This window comes from Echinops telfairi, unplaced genomic scaffold (genome assembly GCF_000313985.2).
Source record: "Echinops telfairi isolate 266 unplaced genomic scaffold, ASM31398v2 ScPeMD7_9;HRSCAF=40, whole genome shotgun sequence".
Classification (NCBI taxonomy): Eukaryota; Metazoa; Chordata; class Mammalia; order Afrosoricida; family Tenrecidae; genus Echinops; species Echinops telfairi.
In genome coordinates, this window is record NW_022103906.1 from 59,833,899 (window position 1) to 59,853,090 (window position 19,192).

The 19,192-nt window shown below is 44.7% G+C and overlaps 1 protein-coding gene and 1 non-coding gene across 2 annotated transcripts in view; one reads left to right on the forward strand and one right to left on the reverse strand.

The window, feature by feature from the left end:
• Positions 1–19,192, reverse strand: part of WWC2 (WW and C2 domain containing 2) — a 262,995-nt gene that overhangs the window by 236,689 nt on the left and 7,114 nt on the right. The gene's annotated exons all lie outside the window — the stretch shown is intronic.
• LOC115868387 lies at positions 1,413–1,538 on the forward strand. Its single transcript, XR_004045560.1, has one exon. It is a non-coding gene; the product is annotated as a U6atac minor spliceosomal RNA (small nuclear RNA).

Below are 19,192 nucleotides of genomic sequence, written 5' to 3' on the forward strand. Positions count from 1 at the left end.
CTCACAGTTCACTGGGGGGTACGGATGGTGCACGACCACTGATGGTGCTGGCAGAAGCTGGTGAGTTATTTCTGACAGCCCATGTGACAGAGTAAATACCACTTTTAGGGTTGTAATCTTTATGGGAGCAGTTCGCCAGGCCTTTCTCCCGTGGAGCTGACGGGTGGGCTCAAACTCCCAACCTCGTGGTTAGCAGCCAAGCACTTAACCATTGTACTACCGAGTACCCCATGAGGGCAAGCAAATTCCATTGGAAACACAGAAGAATGATCCACATCCAAATGTCTCCATCCACCGCTGACTTGAAACTAATGATAAGAAAATGTTACAGATGCACACACACAAATGCTCTTTATATGCGAGGCACTGGGGAATCGCCTAGCCAAGTAGCTCTGCACATTGTACAAGCACACTTTGTGAGGGTGAAATAAGGAGTCAAAGGTATGTGCAGCCACCAGGTTAGCTTTGTAATCCTTGGCTCTGGAACACGAACCAAGACATTCGTGTTATGTTAAACATGCAGCCAATTTAAATACCAGTTATAGTCATACTGTCACATGTCACTCACTGGGTCACCTAGCTGGAATGAGGAAAGCCAGCAGTGATCAGCTTCACCTAATTCAATCGCCTCAAACACCTTAGTAATCAGCAGACAAAGTGAAAACACAGAGTGTGGACAGAATCATGACAGCCCCCCCAAATCACACCTATACCAGCGAGCTGACAAAACTCAGTACCATGTACAAAACGGATTCCACATGCTCACTCACTGTCACATGTCAGAGGGAAAAAAAGTTGACATTCATTTCTCTCTCTTGGAAATTCTAACACTAAAGGAAGATTAAGTAGATTAAGCTTTTAGACTAAATAAAACTGTGTGCCACGCAAATCCTTTGCAGTAAATGTTGTCTACCACATTTTATATGTTAGCAAGGTAATTTGGTAAAATTACCTCCACATAGACTGGAGAAATGTCAATAAAGTGTGTAGCACATTCATTCCACAGTACGCTACTAAGGTTTACACTCGCTAGTGTAAACCAACACTAGTGATTGTCTCCCTAACTCAGCATGCATTGCTGTTGTGAGTGCTCACACTCAGAGCTGGTGAGCAACACAACTAGGCCACCTGAGAAAACACAGCACGTAGCGCAGAGGTGGCAACAGCGATGCTGAAGGAGAAACCCCTCTGCCTACCAAGTCCTGACAAACTCATTCTCACAGAAACAGCAGGGACCCCCACACGTCTGCCAGTCGCTCTCCCAAACCTACACTCACTACTTACAGCTGGGTCGATTCAGATGCTAATACAAAATACTGCGTACATTCCTTTAAGGCTAAAATTTCTACCTGAACCCCCCATCTGTAGGCTCACCAAATAATCCAGTCAACTGCTCTCTATAAAGATCATGGGTGTGATATGAAAGGAGAGAAGGTTAGCACTCCCCTTGACAAGGAGGGAAGAGGCCCTTGGGCCTTACAACACGCGCACAGTTAAGGCATTGCCACCTATTTGGTGGCATCTAACCATGGTTTTTAAAGAAGTAAATAAAGATCATGGTTATCAGGATTGAAGGAAGATTCACTGAACAACCTGCAGCAGGCAGATGACACAACCTTGCTTGCTGAATGCTGACCAGCCTCCAGTGTAGATTACACCTCACATAAACAAAATTATTCCCAACTGGACCAAAAAGCAAAGGGCCATCATGATAACAAGGAAACACTGAATCTGTCAGGGATTTAATTTACTTGGGTCTATAATCAACATCTAGGGAACTCAAGAAATAAGTGACATATTACACTCGCTTCATGTGTTTCAAAAGACCACTTTGAAGTGTTAAAAAGCAAAGTTGTCACTTTGAGAATTAAAATGCACCTGACAGAACCCACGGTATTTTCAATTGCCTCATAGCCTGGACAATAATGAGTTAAACTGAAGAAGGGTCGATACCTCTGAACGATGGTGTTGACAAAGAATATAGGATGGAATGCCAGGCAAACAGACAAATCTGTCTTCAAAGAAGTAAACCTAGAAGAATTCTCCTTAGAAAGAAAGACAGGGAGACTCACTCTAATGGACCTTGGGCACGTTATCAGGAGGGGCTGATCCCTGGAAAAGAGCATCCTGCTTGGGAGAGTGAGGGTCAAGGACAGAAAGAGAGACCCTGAGTGGGATAGATGGACACAGGAGCAGCAACCGTGGATGCACGGAGAGCAATGATTGTTGTGGATGGCATAAGACTGGGCTACTCGCTAATATTCTCTTAAAACCCGATTTCTTTCCCACTATCAGGGCTACTGTTTTTACAGAGCAAACTTATTAGCCCTTCACAACTCCTTGTGACACACTCTCAATTGTGAAGGGCACCGGCTTTATAGTCACCGCTGGGTGCTGTCCAGTCGGGTCTGATGGAGTCCCAGAGAAAATGCTGTCCAATCCCTCACCATCTTCAACATGTTGCAACCACAGTGCCAATCCTCTTCACTGAGGGGACTCCTTCTGTTCACCGACGACCACTTGCCCAAACACAGGTTCTTCTCCCAGACATCCTAATGCAGCCAAAGGAAGTAAAGCCAACCCTTGCCATTCTGGCTGCTAACTCGCCATTCAGGTTATACTTGCTACAAGAAAGATTTGTTCTTGGTCCTGGCAGCCAAGAGTACATTCAGCAGTTTCAATGACACCATGATCCTAATGCATCAATTCATCTTCTTGAGTCTTCCTTGTTCATTGTCCAACTTGTACATTCACACTAGGCAGCTGCAGTCTTCCAAGTGTCATCTTTGGTTTTGAACGAGGGCTTTGCAGAGGTCGTTTGCAGCAGATTAGCACAGTGGAACAAGACACCTGGTTTCTTGAGTTATGCATTCATGGGCGTTGCTTGTGAGTCCTAGTAAAATAATAATCCTTGACAATTGATTTTCTCCACTTATCACGGTGTTGCTAGTAGTCCGGCTGGGCGGATTTCTCTGTTGCGGTATAATCCATCTAAGACGCTGTAATCTTTCATCTTCATCGGTCTCCTCACTTTCAGCAAACAAGGCTGTGTCACCTGTATCTCGCAAGGGGTTAGTGTGACTTCCACCCATCCTGACGGCATGCAGGCAATCTTCACAAAATCCATCTGCTCGGATGATTTGCTACTAATCAATAAGGATAGACCCCCGATGTACAACCTTTCCTGATTTTAAACCAGTTAGGATGCCCTTACTCTGTTCAAATACCTGTCTCTTGGTCTATGTACAGGTTCTGCAAGAGCACAATACACTGTTTTTGAGCTCCTATTCTTCACACAATGTTATCCATAACTTTTTATAATCCATATAGTAAAGTGCCTTTGCCTAGTCAATAAAAAAACCTTCGTGGTGGTCTCGGCTTTCCACTCTTTGGTCTCTTCTGAATCTGGCTTGTATCTCTGACAACTCCCTTTCAATGTACTATTGCAGCCACTTTTTAATTATCTTCAGCAAAATGATTTCTCTTTATTCTACTGAAGCACTATTCTAGAAATGAGCACAAATACGGATCTCTTCCATGCAGTTCACCACGCAGCTGTCTTCCAAATGTCATGGCATACACACATGAGCACGTCTAGCATTGAAACATCGCAATTGGTACATTCCAGCAACTCTAGAGTCTTGTTTTTCACTGATGCATTTAATGGAGCTAGGACTCTCTCAACCAATACCACCAGTTAGTAATCATAAGTGATCTCATGCGATAATTGAATGTCCACCAATTTTTGCTGTTGTAATGATTCTGTGTATTCTTGCCATCTTCTTCTGATGTTTCCAGCATCATTCACTATTTTGCCCATGTTGCTGACACAGGTGCCAGAGTCAATTCCAACTCGTGGGGACATTATGCACAACAGAACGAAGCACTGAGTGGTTCTGTGCCAACCTCACAATTACTGTGCTGAATGAGGCCACGGTTGCAGCCATAGTATCAATCCATTTTGACAAGTGTCTCCCTCTTTTATACCAAGCAGGTTTCTTTGTTCTTTAACACTTGAAAAGAGTCTCTTTTTTTGTAGTTTTGCCCAATGTAATAATCTGCCATTTGATTTCATGACTACTGCTTCCACAGGCATTGATTATCCAAGAAAATGAAATCCTTGCCAGCTTCAATCTTTCCGCCATTTATCATGATGTTGTTTACTGGTCTAGTTGTGAGGATTTCTGTTGCATTTACATTGAGTCGTAAAACACTGAAGGTGCATTTATCTTCATCATAGAATCCTTAAATATTGCAACTTGAAGCTTGAATTTTTTTCTTCAGCTCTTTCAGCTTGGGCAATGCCATACATGTTTTTCCTCCTCTGGGTTTTCTAATTCCAGGTCATTCACATCTTACTCTAATAGTTTATTTTGTCCTCTCAAGCTATCCTTTGACATTTTCTTTTTAGCTCTTTTATTTCACCATTTCTTCCACTTGCTTTAGCTATTCTATGCTGAAGAGCAAGTTCCAGAGTTTCTTCGGCCATCCATGTTGGTTTTTTCTTTCTTTCCTGTTTTGTTAATGACCTTTGGCTTTCTTCATGTTGGATGTCCTTGATGCCATCCCACAACTCACCTGCTCTTCAGTCATTGGTATACAATGCATTGAATCTACCCTTGAAATTATCTCTAAATTCAGGCGGAATATACTAAAGGTGCTTGCTACTTTGACTCTCATAAACTTATTTTAATATTCTTCAGCTTTAACTTGAACTTGCTTAGGAACATTTTAGTCTGTTCAACAGATGGCCCCTGACCTGGTTCTGACTGATGGCACTGAGCTTCTCCACCATCTCTTTCCATAGATATTATTGATGTGCTTCTTGTATAGTCCATCTGATAAAGTCCACATGTAGTCACAGTTAATGTTGTTGGAAAACAAGAGGTATTTCCAATGAATAGGTTATTGGTCTTGCAACATTCTTATCATGCAACTTCCAGCAGCCTGTCTATCACCAAGGCCATATTTTCCAACTGCTGAAATTGTCTTAGCTTCTTTCTCATTCGTCATTAGTACTTGCTAACACATCTTGATTGACTGCATGTCTGATTAATTCCAGATGAAGAAGTTGGTAATAATCGTCACCTTTGGTAAAAATGGTTAGTGTCTATTTGAATATTATTTGATTAACGTATCACTTCATGTATTTCATATTCTAACTACTAATGGATGTCTGCAAGTGTGAGTTTTCATTTTGTGTCGTGTTCCATCCAAAAATGAAGGTCCTGAAAGCTTCATTCCATCCACCTCAGGAGGGTTAACTCTATTTTGAGGAGACACCGCTTCCCCAGTCTAGTTGTATGTGCCTTCCAAGCTGAGATTCCCTCTTCAGCACTATATCAAACAATGTCTTCTGCTGTTTCACAGGCCTCCCCACCCCAACCCCACCCCTGCCTTCCACAAGTCTGTTTTCCTTGTCTGGAAGCCCCACAGAGACCTGTTCACCATGGGGGATATGAAATACAGTGGGGTGTCTTCCAGTAGCACACAAACTGCTACAGTCCGACAAACTGACAGATGAGTGGTAGCAGCTCTGTAGAGTATAAATAATGCACAAAATTACTTTCTACCTGATCATCATTAGCTTTACAATTGTACAAATACTACCCATGTACCACCAGAAACTCAGTATCTCCAACTATTGGAAAACAATACTTCTACCAGCACAATGTGAATAAATAAATAGGACATCTCAAAAGGCTCAGATTTAACCGCCTGTCTTATGGCCCTGTGTGGGAGTTTTCAAAGATCGAATGTGACTAGAGGTGCCTGGTACCTGGCACTTCAATAGGTGACCTGCGTCTCGTTGAACAGTCTGCGAACCACACAATTCCAACTGCAGGCCCTGTATGACAAATTTGGGTTACCATAGACCACACAATTCCTACTGCAGACCCTGCCAGACAAACTTGGGTTACCATGGATACACCTTGGTTCCCTGCAAGAAAAATGAGGCTAAACTTGCAAAATTTCCACCCCTTGTGCCTTGTGCCATTTTTCCATTGCTTTCCTTTAGTGGAAAATATTTGTTTTCTTTTTCTGGCCCATATCCACCTTATACATGTCCTGTTTTTCATTGGCTTGGCTGGGGAACTCACTCTCATCCTAGGAATAACAGAATCTGTTTCAACTGCAAAGGAATCCCTGGCAGCATAGACTGGGCTGTGTAGTGAGCTACTAACCCCCAGGTCAACAGTTCAAACCCACCAGTCTCTCCAGAGAAAGATCTGCTCCATTAGAAATGTCAAGTCTCAGAAAACCAAAGGGAAAGTTCTAGTCTGTCCTACAGGGTCACCATGAGTTGGAATCAACTCAATGGCAGTGCGATGTCAACTGCAGTGAGGTCCAGACACTGCACAGAAAAGTGGATTCTGAAAAGGGTAGGTAACTGCTGCATTTCATTGGAAGAGAAGTGAGGAGAAGCAAAGCCACAGTCTGCCCTCCTGCTTTACGCCTGCTTTACGCACGTCACAACAAGAGAAAAAGGGAGGGCAAACCCTTAATGACACAGTCTAGTCAGTGTCAGGAGCCCTGGAAACACGGTGAAAATCTGAGTTGCCAATTTAAATTTGGAGGTGCAGACCCACCCAGTACCTCTGTGAGAAAGACCTGAAAAATCCCATAGATCCCCAAACTCCAAACTCACTGCCATCCAGTTGATACTGACTCACAGCCCCTTCAGGACACGCTAGGACCACCCCTGTGGGTTTCCAAGACCGTACCTCTTCGAGGGAAAAGAAAGCCTCTGCTTGCTCCCATGAGCAGCTGGTGGTTTCAAACTGCCGACCTTGCGCTTAACAGGCCAACACGTAACCCAACCCATGAAGACCACAGCTCAGAAAACCAGGTGGGGCAACTCTAGCTGGTCACATGGGTTGCTAAGAGTTGAAAGCTGGCCTTTTCTTTCCTGCTGCTGAGACACTCAGAGAGCTGGAGGAGACACGTGAAACCCTGCACGTTTAAGATGCTTCCACTGCCACGGGGTCCACAATACCTTCTACCCTCTGGCCCGTGATCTTCCTGCATTCAGCATCATTGCATGTGTTGCGTGAATCTGATGAGGAATTCATGGGCTAATTTCGGACATATGGGCTAATATCGAACTTATGGACTTGATCTGGGCTAGGATGCTTTACTGATGCATAATTACTTCTTGATATAAAGTTCTCTCTCTCTCTCACACACGGAGTTGAAAGCTGACTCAGTGGCACCTCACAACCACAAGGGTACACTTGTACTTCAGAAATGCACTCCTGGTTGTCGTTTTGTTTTCATTTTGTAAATAACCTTTATGTTTAGAAACGTTTGGATTATAGAGCAAAAGAGAAGATAGTATGAAGTGTTATCATATATACCATGCCTGTTTCTTTAATTAGAATGATATAGTTGCTAACTAACCAATAGTGGCACATTATTATTACCTAAAACCCATCCTTCATTCAGATTTCCTTAGTTTATACCTAATATCCCTTCATTCTGTTCCAGACGCTCATCCAGGATACTACCAGGAAAAATACAAACTGGGAAAAGAGGGTTTTCGTTCTATCTGTCGCGAATAAGGGAATGGGTGGGCTCTGGCTCCCTCCTTCAGGATGTGCTCTAGAGAACTTTTAGGTCTGTCTTTCCTTGGTCTCTCTGAAAAGCATGTAAACCTAAGCTGTCTCCTCCGGGGTCCGGCAGCCACCACTCTGACAGCTAATTTCAGGTGTCCCTTCCTTATCTTTCCTGGATGGAGATTAGCCACAAACTGCACATCTACCTGCCACCACAGTGATACCAGAAAACTAACGGTATTACCTGGGAAATGCGACTGTAATGCTCTGTCCTCTTTGCTGCACAAGCTAACACTCCTTTTTGTCTCAGCAGCCTCTTTCGTGCACTGCCGTGAAGCGCCACATTATTGCTTATTTGATCATAAAATGTTTCGTTCTCTTCTATACTTGTGGGGATGTTTTCTGGGTTGAAAGTTGATTGTTTTGAGTAACTTTCTCCCAACGATGGGCAATTCCAGGATTGGACTAACTAGCTGAAGGCCTGTGCCCACAGCAACATGAGAAGATTCTGGATTCTTACCTCCTGGCTCTCCGTTCTTTGGGAATACGACCAAATGAGCCAACCTCGGCTAATTGAAGATTTTGCCACTGACTAAGCAGGACTAATATGAAATCCTGTCAGGATTACATAGCTGGGGGTATGGGTGGAAAGCCAAGAAAGCCGCACACAAATCTTTCTCTTAAGAGATTTACTCTCCCTCCGGGCTGGTTCCTCGGACTTGGATTGATTCATGTACCTGCTGGGGTCTTCAGACAACACTCATTGCCAACCTGGTGAATTACCGGTATTTAGTTAATGAGTGAAGAGCCTTGTGAGAGGAAAATTCTAAAGTTATCAGATTGGAAGGAAATTTTGAAAAAAAAAAAAAGAAAAGGAAACATGACAATTAAAGTCACTTTCTCTTTGCCTCTCACCAATAGTTGCCCTGCTGGTTAGTGGTCAATGGTTCAAACCCATCAGCCACTAGACAAGAGAAAGAGGAGGCTCTCGGCGCCGCTACCAGGTTTACGACCTTTGAATCCTCTATGTCTTTCAAATCTCCGTGGAAATCGACTCGGTGGCAGTGGGTTTTCTCTTTCAGAGAAGAGCCCTCCTTGTTCTTAATCCCTGTTTTCCACGTCTGTCTTTTCCTACCTCAAATTGTTTGTGGGAGAAGAGGAGACCATCTAAAAGGAGAGTTACTCTTCATTGTGGAGGTCCCTGCAGACAACCAAAGAGGGCACACTATCTTTCCCCAGCCTGTTTGAGGACATGGACCGAGCCCTGGGGTCTAGTTCATGTCACAGTCCAGACTCCATCCCGAAGGGTCACTTGCCCATTCATACACCATCGGGGTAAGAAAGCACTGAGCCCAGTGAGGAATTATTAAAAACCTGGACAAAAGTCTACTTCCATATCAACAGGATGGAGAGAAGCCAATCACTTTGAATGAGGGAATCAATCAAGGCGCTGAGTTGACGAGGGCCAACACTTCAAGTGAAACCATGTGCCAGCGTGAACATTTTATACTTGTTTCAGCGGAAGGGAAACCAGCCCTTCCTGTTTGAGGGTGAAGCGAAGCTGGTACTGTCGAGAAGCTGCACAGGCCTCCGGGACAGGCAGTATGCCTTGCACCCGTTGGTAGTGCTCATCTGAAGGCTACCTTTCCCGGTACCCCAGGAGCGCGCAGAAGCACGGTGCCTCGTGCTTCCCAGCTGACAACCCCAGGTGTACACTGGCTGCTATGTGGCCTTCTGCAACTGGCTCACGGGCTCCTCTAGGGCAAGTCCATTGGGGACCACAAGAGCGCCAAGTCAAGAGCTACGGCGCACAAGGAAAGCCAGCGTGCCAGCACCCCGGGTACAGCTGTGCAAGAGCTGAGACTGCAGGTGTGCATGCACGCATGCACACATGCACACACACACATGAGAGGAGGAGCTGGCGGCCTCACAGAAAGCCATTCTGCAAAGGTAAAAGAGAGCAGTGGCCGCCCAGTTCCCAAACCACATGAGTCCCCCATCATCTCCGCACTGCTCGGCATGGGTCTGAGAGTAAACCCAAATTACCTTTGGAGGGTCTGGAAGGACAGCCCCCACAAACAGTGGCCCTCAGCCTTGAGGATACCATAAATTAAGGGGCAGAAGACAACAGCAGGGAACTGCAGACAGGCAAAAAATCAACAAGTCGATGATTTTAAATCACTTCCCTCAACTGTGCCTGAATCTCCTGCTATTATGACCCAGAAAAGTGACCCCAGCCAGGGGAAAAAGCCTGATTCCCTGACACTCGGCTTGCCTACGCAAAGAGAGCAGCAGGAGGCTAAGCTTCTGATCTGAATGAGCCAGTCCACTCCCAGAGGTCCAGTCAGGGTGTGCCAGCACCTTCCAACCTGGACAGTGCCAGCTGCCAGGCTGCTGCAAATGACCACCCTGGAGTCAGTTCTCAGGACCAACACTTGCCTGCCTGCCTGTGTACCTCCAAGATCAGACCTCCAGGAGCAATAGGGCAGATGTCCCCGGAGGCCAGTTCAGCTCTGCCTGTCCCACCAGCTGGGGCTGCACTGAGGAACACTGACTGATGCTGCAGTGAGCTGAGAACCGGGCACCTTGAGTGGACACTGCAGGTACAGCCACCGTCTGACAGCAACGAGACCCGCCTCCCTCGGGAACATGCGGGACATGCCAGCCCCTTTCCTACGTGGGACGGTCTGCTGCTGGACTGATACGAACTCCTGCAGAAAACTCCCTACAGCGCAGCTAGCTTCTGGACGTGGAGACTGTTCCCCTAACCACCACAAGGTTGGCTGCTGGGACTCTGAAATCAATAAGCTGCAGTTATTCGTCTGGGCAGTGGGAAGTCCCCGCCCTCCTGACAGAGAGGAAAGCGTGCCTCTGATTCCCGAGTGCCAGCTGAGCTATAAGCAGCCCTGCCGAGCAGGGCAGGGAGCTTGTAGTAAAACCTGCTGCCAATAAACACTCAGCACCACAAAAGGTTCACTCTGTGTGTGTGGTGGTGGTGAGGGTGGTGGGGGTCTGACTGGAAATGTGGTTGCAGAAGCAGAGAAAGGGGGTAAGTATTGACCAGAGGGAGAGGGCCCTGCCCCCAAGGATTTCTAAAATGCAAACATTTAAAACAGGATCCATGCCTCACATCATACACAAACACAAATTCAAAATGGATTCAGGGTCTAAATGTTCAAACTAAGACCTTAAGATTCTTAGGAGAAAATACAGGAGGGCAAGACTGGCAGGCCTCGCTGTTAACAATGGCTCACCTGATACAGTGACAAAAGCACAGAAACTAAATAAACACACGACCTCATAAGAGACTTTAACAAAAGAGTTCAAAGATCAGTTTTCCATTAGGAGAATATCTTCCGAAACCATTTCTCTAAGACAAAAAGAGTACACAAAAAATTTCAAGAAGGTCACAAGAAAAAGACAAATAGCCTAATTTTCAAAATGGACAATAGAATCAAAATGGACATTTCACCAAAGATAGCATTCAAATGGCTACTAAACAAATGAAAAGATGCTTACCGTATATACTCAAGTATAAGCTGACCTGAATATCAGCCAAGGCACCTAATTTCACTACAAAAACTGCATTAAAAATGTGCTGAAAAACCCAGCTTATAAACAAGTATATACAGTAGCATGGCTGTCAGAGTAATACAAATCAAAATGACACTGAAATACTACTCCACACCTAGGGAAGGGCCCAGTGGGTAAGAAAGCAGGGACACTGGCAACCACTGGACACCGTGTTCAAGCACTGCCATCTGCAAATGGCGGAAAGCAGCTAAATGCCCACCAACAGATGAATACACAAAATGTGGAACATGTCCGTAATGAAATGCTACTCAGCGACAGATGGATGGACCTTAAAGACATTTTGATGGGTGAAACAAGTCAATCACAACACAACTTCACCTACATCAGAAGACAGCAGCAGGCAGATATATAAAGGCCACTGTTTAGTAATGGTTCACAGGGAAGAAAGAGAAGGGAGATGGGGTTGTTCTTGTGGATGGAGCACTGAGTTTCATTTACAGTAATGGGGTGCATGCCTCGGATGGCTACTTGCAAGCTTCTGAGACCCAGGCACCTCACTACTCCAATCCAATCTCGAATAGGAACGCAAGAGCAGGTGCCTAGCAAGAGCTAGGAGGCTCAAAGAAGCTCTGAGATGTCCCAGGACACCATGACTGTAAGTCTCTAAACCATGAAACTAAATCCTAGCCATGTTTGGGTGTTCATACGGAGCCTTAGCAGGTGATCTTCTTTTGGTCAGTATAAAAGTATCTACCACACAATAGCCATCACTGCGGGGGAACCAATTACAAGGATCTACATATAACCTCCTCCCTGGGGGACGGACAGTGGGAAAGTGGGTGAAGGGAGACATCAGACAGTGTAAGACACGACAACATAATAATAATTTATAAATTATCGAGGGTTCATGAGGGAGGGGAGCGAGGAGGAAGGGGGAAAATGAGGAGCTGATACCAAGGGTTTAAATGGAGAGCAAACATTTTGAGAATGATGAGGGAAACGGATATACACATGTGCTTCACATAATTAATGTATGTATGGATTGTGATAAGAGTTATATGAGCCCCCAATAAGATGATTTTTTAAAAATAGTCATCACTTTAGCATTTTACTAGTGTACAACTTACTGGACAATTAACTGTACAACCATTACCCTTAATCATTGTGAATTTTCCATCACTGTAACTGAAACTCTGCTCTATAAACAATAACTACCCTATGTTCCCTTCCCCTTCATCTCTGGTAACCATGAATAAACTGTGGTCTTTATATATTTTCTCACTCTTGTCTTTTTCTATAAGTGAAGTTTATAGTATGTGTCCTTTTGTGATGGACTTATTTCACTCGGCATACTATCTTCACAGGTCATCCATACTGTAGCATGTCTGAGGGAATGGAATGTGTGCCCAATTGCCTCCAAGAACAATGACCTCGTTTGCCATGAGACCAAAACCGAACAGATTGCCTGGCTATCCATGCTCAACATTTTGGTCAATTATTCTGTAGAACTTTCCCAATCAAACAGGTGTAAAATATGGAACAGAATTTCAAATTCTCATGAAATCCAGACTTTTATGGGCCATGGAAGCTGAATGAACCCCTAAAACTATTGCCTTGCTATAATCTTAAACTTTAAGCCAAAAATATCCCCAGTCTTCTTTAAACCAAACAAGAGTTTAGTTTAACTAGAAAATGCCTGTCTTGAGCATTGTACTCTTCTACAGAACTGTCTTTCTAAGATCAAACAGCATAAAAACCATCAGCTTCAACAACAAAGGGAAGTCCAGGACGGAGAAAGGATGCTATCTGCCTCTCGCAACTCTACAACCAATAAACAGGCCAAAGGAGCTCCATCTGCTGTCCTCCAAGAAAAGAAAGCAGCCATCCCTGTTGCAACTCAGCAGGAAGAATAACTGTTGGAAGGTGGACGAGAAGCAGAGCTTCTCAGTTTCAAAGAGTGGGTCTACAGTATAGCTCTCGAAGGTAGGGCCACCGCCTCCTATGTTTCAAAGTCCAATCTTCACCAACTCAGTTCTGAAAAGAGTAGGCTTGCCATTAAGGGGTATCAGGAAGATGGGGGGCTCCCCTGACAACTGAGGGGCAGAGCTACTATGTCCAAGGTGCAGAAGAACTGGCCTGCGAAGCTGAAGGGGTAAATCGGGCCATCACTAGGAGGCTAGGTCCCCCGAAGCAGACAGAGTAGGATTACCCTCTCCAAGGGCACGTGGGGCAGAGCTGAAGCTCAATGAAGCCCAAAGATGAGCAGCCACACCCAGAACCTAGAAGGCCTGGCCGACATGCAGAGCCTGGAGGACAGGGCCACTGCCCAGATGGTCCCAAAGAACACAGGATTATTTTCAAGCTTGGAGAGCTCATGTAAATTGTTCTGCTGGGCTTTAGGCTTGCTTGGAACCTTGTATACCTTCTTTCCCTCCAATTTCTCTCATTTGTAATGGAAACATCTGCCTTATGCAGATGTTTCATTATTGTACTTTGGAAGCAGGTAATTTGTATCCTAGATTTCACAGTTCAGAGATGAAAAGGAATTTTGCCTCATAATGGAATATGCCTATTGTCTCACCCATATTGGATGTAGATGATTCAGAAGATGAGATTTTAGCCTGCAGGTTGAGAACTTTGAAATGATGCAAGGGGGTAAATGTGTTTTGCGTAAGGGAAGGACATGAATTTGGTGGGGGTGGGGGTAGACAAAGGGCATGATGCTACGGGATGAACTGTATCCCCCAAAATATATTGTAAAGTCTATCCTCTATATCTGCAATTGCAATGTCATTTAGGAGTGGGTTGTCTCTGTTAAGCTACTGAGGCTGTATTGGTGGAGGATGTCTTAATTCAGCTATAAAAAAGATCAAACAAGAAAGCAAAAGAAGCAGACATGTCAGAAGAAAGATACCAAGCCCCATGGAGACTGCCCAGGAGCAGCAGCTTTCCCCTAGTGCGGACAGAAAGAGGAAGCCTTCCCTTGCAGCCACCACCACGAGTTCAGACTTGTAGTCTCCTATGCATTGCACTGTCAAGTGCAAGATCAGCAATTCAAAACCACCACCTACTCCGTGGGAGAAAGATGAGGCTTTCCACTCCAGTAAAGAGGTGCAGTCTCGGAATCTCAACAGGGCAGTTCTACTCTGTGCCACAGGGTCGCTACGAATCAGAATTGACTCTATGGCCATAAGTTATTTGAAACTGTGAACAAATACATTTCTGTTGGCTTAAGCCCCCCGCTTGAGGCTTTTCTGTTTAAGCAGGACTAGATCACTAAGATAATTGTCTACAGGCTTTACCCCTATGCCTCATAAAAAGTGGCACATTTAAAATAAAGATGCAATACGATATATGACAAAATAGGTGTGATGCCAATGTTGTTGCTGTTGGGTGCTGTGTACTGGGTTCCAACTCACATCGACCCTTTGTTCAATAGAACGAAATACTGTCCAGTCCTGCAACATGAGCTCATTGTTGCAGCCACTGTGTTAATCCATCTCATCAAGAGCCTTCTTCTACTCGTCTGTGCTGCCTCTCTACCAAGCATGATGTCTGCCTCCAGGGACTGGTCTCTCCTAATATGTCCAAAGTACCCCAGGCAAAGTCCTTGCCTCTAAGGAGCATTCGGGGCTTCCAGGACAGGTTTCTTTGCTATTTTGTAGCTCTTGGTACTTTCAATACTCTTCACTGGCACCGTAATTCAAATGTATCAATTGTTCCTTATTCAAATGTCCAACTTTCACATGCATATGAGGTGATTGAAGATACCATGGCTTAGGTCAGGCACATCTTAGTCCTCAAAGTAACACCCTTGCTGTTCAACTCTTTCAAGAAGTCTAGTGCAGCAGATTTACCCAATGCAATGAATGTGCTGTTTGATCTCTTGACTGCTGCTTCCAGGAGCATTGATTGTGGATCCAAGCAAGATGATACCCTTCACAATTTGACCCTTTGCTCCTCTTATCATGATGTTACCAATTGGCTCAGTTGTGGATATGTGTTTTCCTTACATTAAGTTGCAATTCATACTGAAGGCTACAATCCTTGATCTTCATCAGCAAGTGCTTCAATTCTTCTTCATTTTCAGCAAGCAAGGTTTTGTTATCTGCATATCACAGGCTGTTAGTAAGTCTTCCTCCAATCCTGGTGCTGTGGTTCTGCTTTGATTATTTGCAGAACATACACATTGAATAAGTATGGTGAGAGGATACAACCCTAATGTACACCGTTCCTGATTTTTAAACCATGCAGTATTCCCTTGGTTCCTCATGAGCACAATGCAGTGTTCTGGAATTCCCATTCTTCTCAAGGCTATCTATAATTTGTTATGATCCACACAGTCAAAGGCCTTTGTACAGTCAATTTTTCAGCCGAGATCCATCTAATATCAGCAATGATATCCCTTGTTCCATGTCCTTTTCTGAATCTGGCCTGAGTTTTTGGCAACTCCCTGTTAATGTACTGCTGCGGCCATTGCTATACGATCTTCAGCAAAAGTTTACTTGCATGCGGTATCAATGACACTGTCCTATAATTTGAGCATTCTGTTGGGTCACCTTTCTTGTGGTGGCTACAAATATAGATCTCTCCCAGTCAATTGGTCTCGTAGCTGTCTTCCAAATGTCTTGGCATAGAGTGAGTGCTTCCAGTGCTTCACCAGCTTATTGAAACATTTCAATTTTCAGAAGACAAACAAAGGAAAAGTATTATAATGGAATGTACAAAGACCTCGGGTGAGAAAGCCAAAAGGAAGAACACACTTAGCTATCTTGAACTGAAATAACTAAAGGAAAACTTCAAGCCTTGAGTTGCAATTCTGAAAGATTCTATGGGTAAAATACTGAATGATGCCGGAATCATCATAATTGTATGGAAAGACTATAAAGTTATTATACCAGAAAGAACTAGTCGGCCTTCAACCATTTCAAGTGGTAGCATATGAGCAAGAACCAACGGTCCTGAAAGAAGTAGCCAAAAGCAAGACTTAGGAGTTGACGGAATACCAATGCCCAATATACTCTACTTTTAAGTCCTCTCCACTCTTCTCCCCTTTTAGAATGTTCAGGAGAGAGTTAATTAATTCAGGTTGAATTGAAGAACTAGAAAATGTAAGGGGTAGCACACACGGTTTTGCTCCATTACTAAATGGTGATTGTAAGCAACCCGGGTTGGACCCAAACTTTTTCCATCTTTCCATCTCCCAGAGTTCAGGGTCTGTCACTGGCTGAGCCAAACCAAAAACTGCTGACTACTTCCATCAACTTCAGTGGCAAGTTAATTCAAAGCAGTCAGATGTGGGAGACAGGGCAGCATCATGAGCCTAAAAAGAAATGTTCATTTCTCTTACCAAATGAACTCTTTTAATGAGAGTATATTTTAAGAGGGGGTGGTTCTCATGGCTAAAAGTCTGAAAGAATAAGTCAGGAAGGCTTGAGTCGGGTGGAGGCTATCAAAGCAGTAGGAGGAGGGAATGGCAAAGGAAGACCGCACTGAGATCCTACCTCGCAAACCACTCCACACCCAAACCACAAACAAAGCATGCGCACTCGCGGCCAGAGTCCGCTCTGATTGGTGGCGGCTCCGTGCAGTACAGAACTGGTGCGCAGGGCTTTCTTGACTGTCGTTTTTATAGACGCAGATCGCCAGGCCTCCCTTCTGCGCACCACGCAGTAGGTTCCAACTGCCGGCCTCTAGGTTATAAGTTCAGGGTAAACCATTTGCCCGATCCAAGGGGCCTGCAGGACAACTAACACCCAAACCAAACCCAGGGCCCTGGAGTAGATTCCACCTCCTGGTAACTTTGGGCCTTACAGAGCAGAACTGCCCCAAATGCTTTTCTCAGACGAGATCTTCACAGAAAAGCAGAGGCTAGTAGTCACCCATACCATTTGTACCACCCAGGGACCTGTAGAGGTGCCCTGGGGATCTAATGGGTTATGGGTTGGACTGCTAACCTCAAGGTCAGCAGTTCAAAATCACCAGCCTCTCTGTGGGAGAAAAACTAGACTCTCTACTCCTGTAAAGAGTTATATCCTCAGAAACCCACAGGTGGCAGTTTTACCCTGTCCTTCTGGTCACTGCATCAGAAGTGACTCAGTGGCTGTGGGTGGTCAGAGACCTCTGCACCTCCCAGCATGCTGTCCTTTGTTGCTGGTTCCCCTGCACAGCAACCCTGTGGGAAACACTGTCCATGGTTCCTACGTTCCTACGTTCAAGCCTGGAGTTGCAGCCACCGTGTCAGGCCATCTCAGCACGGGCCTTCCTCTTTTTCTCTGCCCCGCCACTCTACCAAGCATGATGTCGTCCTCCAGAGACTGGTCTCTCCTGATAGATGACATGTCCAAAGTACGTGAGGCCAAGTCTCACCACCCTTGCCTCTGAGGAGCATTCTGGCTGTATTTCTTCCAAGACAGACCTGTTTCAAGGAATGCACAGCGCAGAACTACACTGTTTCTTGCCTTTCACTCAGCCCCAGCCGGCAGGCAGTACAGGGTGGGGTCGGGCTGCTAGCTGGTTCCATATTCTTCTGAGTGCCCTGGGGTCCTGCCCATTAAACTCAAAGATGCTTAAAGGCCACATGGCAGAATGCCTTACTCTATAGCTGCTGTATTAGTTGACGATTTAGTGAACCATAGTTTTTTTAAAAGTATTTATAAGCAATAGACTGTCTTGAAAGCAATTATTGTCCTTAGTCTTCCAATAAAATTAAACTGCAAACTATGGACTATTAAAGTCATTAAAGAAATTTCAGTCATTCCGATAAACTAAGCAACTAACGCTCACTCCCAGCAAGCATTATAGCACACTGTGTTGAAAACAAGAATTATTTCTTTGGGAATTTTTGGAGGACAGCATAATTGAGTTTGAATTAGTGCTTCCTACAGTAATTTTTTAAAAATTCCTTTTTAACAACCTCTCCACACTTCAAATACTGTAATCATCCAAATAATTCACAGTAACCCCTTGGCACCCAGACTTCGAGCCTGCCGGCAAAGAACTGTTCCCCTCACTCTATGACAACAGCAGTGTGATGACAACCGTCAGAGTTGATTTTGTTTTCTTTGTTCTTATGAGTAACTCACATATCTCTACTGTTGCTCAAAATGTGGCTGCTTAATTCTCTCATTATTTTTAGCCTAATTGGGAAATCAATTGTGTCTGCTTTCTAGTGGCTGTGGGTATTATTTTTGAAATCTTCACAATAAGAGACTGGATATACAAGTGCAGTTCAACTAATACTCCATTAATTTGGCAAACAGGCTTCGTTAATTAAATTAGCCAGCATTCACTTAACATCCACCATGCTAAATACATAGTATTTAACAGTAATAAAGATCAGTCTGTGGGTCGTGCAAGCAATTACATGCTCGGCTGCTAACAGAAGGTGGGAGATCTGAATTCCCCTCAGAAAAAAAGGCTTGGCGACCTACATCTGAAACAGCAGCCATGGAGAGCACAGTTCTACCTGGCTATACACGAGGGAGCCTTGAGTGCAAATTGATGCAATGATAACTGGCTATGTTTTGATAAAGAGTTCAAACCCTAGGGTTTGGCAAAATAACTTGCTTCAAAAGAAAGGCAATCGGAAGTTCTTCGGATCCTAAGCATGTCACACAGGCTGGAGGGACCAGGTGAACTCGGTCATCAATGAGACCCAGCTGACATCCCCCCTCCCTCCACATTCACCTTCCCCACCATCGAGGTTGACTTCTCTCCACAAAGAAAGTGCGTGTTTCTCTACATCTGACCCTTATACCATAAGCCAAAGGCAGGGGGGTCTAGCAGAAGGTTTTAACATAAAACCACTTTGCATGGTGGTAAACCTTTTAAGTTCTACTTAAAAACAACAACAACAATAAATCAAATGCATTGCCGTTGAATCCGCTGCAGCTCAGAGCAGACTGCAAGCACAGTGTAAGGCTGCCCCGGGGGGTGCCTACACTGCTCGTCAGTGAAAAGCAGGGGAAGGTTAGAACCACTGCCATCGAGTCAATTCTGACTCATAACGATCTTATAGGGCAGGTGAGTTAGTTACAAGACATCCCCAAGGAGAAGCGGCATGGATCTATCCCGATGCAGCCCTGGGTGCTGGAGCAGCC